Below are 3,540 nucleotides of genomic sequence, written 5' to 3'. Positions count from 1 at the left end.
TTGGTTTAAGTCTTGCGTGGGATCAATCAAGTCTTGTGTGATCATTGAGTTTCATCTTCATTCATCATCATCATCATTTATTCACCATCATCTTGGATACTAGTAAACTGTGGGATCTTGGTGTTGGTTTATCTAGTAAACTTAGCATGCTCAAATCTATATGTCCTTATTTATGCTTAACTGCTATGTGCTACATGTATCGTTGGGAGACCACAAATCTTTGAGTAATCTTATCACAAACGACTCTAATGGGAGAATAATAAGCCCGCTGAGAGTCCAGGAGAACATTTCATGTTTTACTTACTACAAAAACCTCTTTGGGAAAACCAAGAGCCCTTTTCTTACAAACCATCTTAAAACCGGGTATTATATCCAAACATAGTAGTATAAGTTGTAGGAGTGGTGGGTTAGCCGCAGGTACACCCTATATATAAACCCCTACAACCTATACTAGTATGTTTGTGTATAAACTCTTTTTCTTTAAACCTATGAATTCACTCATCTACTTTATGTAGTTGACAGTTTGTTACATGTTTTCAGGAAATAATGCAGCAAGAAATCCCTAGCAAGTTTAGAGGCCTTAGAGAGATGAAGGCTAGTCTAGGAGTTGTTTGGAAACTTGATATTTTGTATTAAAACAGTTTGTTTCATGTTACCTGGATGGTGTAATATTTGACATTTTGGTTATGTTTATGCATTTAGACTTTTATACTATTGTGCTCAACAATCACGACTTAGTCGCCGCGCCTCGATTATTCCGCCATCACGATCGGGGTGTGACATATTAGCCTTACTATCCTTGTACTAAATGGTTTCTTAAGTGATGATGTTTGTGTTTCCTTATAGAATACGAATGGCTGGAGCTAAGAACGCTGCTAGAAAAGGAGGGCGTACAGGACGTCATGGTAGGCCACGTGTGGTCCGAGAACCGTCAGTAGAGGCAGCCACTAACAATGAAGGCAAAGGAAGTGCAGCTGGTCGAAATCCGAGTAACAACGAGGGAGTTCAACTGTATCCCGCAATTCAAACTGCCATTGCTCAAGCGGGTAGCAGCTGCTGTGAAAAACATGAATCCCGATAAGTCTGCTGGAGGCCAAGAAGGAACCGCTGAGAGGGCAGAAGGTGATCGTAAGAAGGATGGTGAAGGGGAGAGGGAAGAATCGAGCATGGTTAAATCGGTAAAGGTTGATGATAGGAAAATGGGCCGTGGTGGATGCAACTATAAGTCTTTCAAAGGTTGTGATCCACCAAAGCTAACTGACTTGGGAGACGCAATCGCTACTCTCCAATGGATAATCGCGATGGACAAAATTATCCGAATTAGCGAATGCTGTCCCAACCAAGCTGTGGGGTATGCTACCCAATCATTCGGTGAGGAGGCGATGTACTGGTGGGAGACAATGGAGCAGAGGAAGCGTCGAGAAGAGATCAAGGCCTTGAGACGGGACGATCTGAAGGAGTTAGTGATGAAACGATTCTGTGCTAATGAAGAGGTAGAGAAGGTTGAGATGAAGTTCTTGAGTATGAAGGCGGGAAAGATGACGCACCGCGAATACCTCACTGAATTCAACCATCTGTCATGGTTGGTGCCAGATATGGTGAACACCGAGGCAAAGCGGATCAAATACTACCTTAGGGGACTGCCACAGAATGTTCGCGTCTTGGTCAAGGCTGGTAGACCAGGTACTTTTGATTCTGCTGTGGGGCTCGCGGAAATGGTTTATGAGGACTTGATAAATGAGGTGGCTATGGAAGAGAAGAAGGAGAAGAAGTGGGTCGCGCTTACCAAACGACCTGGTACTCAGATGTGGAACCCTAAGAACAAGCAACTGAGAGTGTGGGAGAAAAGGTCATGTAGGACGTGCGGAAAGATGCACGCTGGAGTGTGCAAGTGGGGCACTGGGTCTGAGGTGTGCCGCAAGTGCGGGAAGTCCCATGGTGGGAGTTTAGATCAGGGTCAAATGCCTGCTACAAATGTGGTAAGATGGGGCACTTTACTCAAGATTTCTATGCGAAGCCCGCGTGTTATAAGTGCGGACAGACAGGTCTCTTGGCGAGGACTTGTACGAGTGGTGAAGCTGAAGGGAGTGAGAAGAAAGATGCTGATCAAGTGAGGCCGAGAACTAGAGCCTACATGCTGACCCAGGAACAAGCTAGGCAGATTCCTGATGTTGTGACAGGGACGTTCTTAGTAAACGGTATTTCTGCTTCAGTATTATAGGATTCGGGTGTGAATAGAAGTTTTGAAGCTACGACGTTTAGTAAACTAGCTGGAATGAAAAGTTTCCGAGTGTGAAACCTTCATAGTAGAAACCGCTAGTGACACCTCGGTGAAAATAATGAAAATGGTTAAGGATTGTAAGATAGAGTTAGAGGAACATGAGTTCTTGTTACCTTGTATGTTATGACCTTAGGAGGGTTCGATGTAGTATTGGGGATGGATTGGTTGTCTGAATACGAAGCTCAGATAGTATGTATGTCACACCCCGAAAACCTTAACTTAACACAGCGGAAGTCTTAACTTTAATTCGTCGGGTTATGACAGACGCCGATAGTCAACAATAATAAACAATTAATAATAAAAGCATCATCTTTTATTATATGGAAATATTTTACAACATCAGAGTTTACTACACGTGCTAATGCACGGTTTACAACACATCACTTTTGTTCAAACACCCCACGCTCTCATTTCCATGCCACCTCGAAACCTTCACTTTCCTGCAAAACATATTTAAATAATTTTTGGGTCAACACGAATGTTGGTGAGTCATTCCTGAGAAGAAAAACTTATTATATAAATATAAACAATTTATATATCAACAACACATGAATATAATGGTGTACGGCCATTATACTCCCAATTAAAGACCGATCAAACACGGTACACACAATAACGAAACCCGCATTTTACCTTTAAGCACAAAAAGCGTTAGTTGTAGACTAGCTACGAATACAACGCGTGTATGACTACCAATTTGATAACTCGAAACGTACCATACTCAAAATATTCCCACTTTTAACCCAACGTGAATGGAAGTGGGGGGCGTCACCCCGATAAATCTACCAACATTTCTGTGCCCGCCGTCCGGTTAACAGTTATTTAACCAAATTGATTCATCCCACAATAACGACAATTTGTAGTATAATGCGTTTTCAAAACATATATATATAAATACGAATATAGATATACAATATGCTTTTCGGAGGAAGAACTCACCTTTGATTTCGGGTTTTTGAATAAACGCTCGTTCCTATATTAGTACACGTTCGTTAAATATATATATTCTTATTCTAAAAATCCACACAAACACATAACGCACAAAGTTTACTACTTATAATCTTATAATTCTATACTTAAAAATATAAACAAGTAATAATCAACTAATAATTGTTTTATTTAATAATTTAATTTAATTATTAAAATTTATAAAATTTATTACCTTTAGTTGTTGGAGTGTTTTGGAAAAATTCAAGTTATCATTTTATTTAAAATTTTGACTCTATTATAATCGGTTTTGTCGGTTTTGCCGGTTTCGT

The sequence above is a fragment of the Bidens hawaiensis genome, unplaced genomic scaffold (assembly GCF_021521415.1).
Source record: "Bidens hawaiensis isolate Kalapana, Puna unplaced genomic scaffold, B.hawaiensis_p1.1 tig00042888_1, whole genome shotgun sequence".
Lineage (NCBI taxonomy): Eukaryota > Viridiplantae > Streptophyta > Magnoliopsida > Asterales > Asteraceae > Bidens > Bidens hawaiensis.
Note: the sequence above shows the minus strand (reverse complement) of the source record.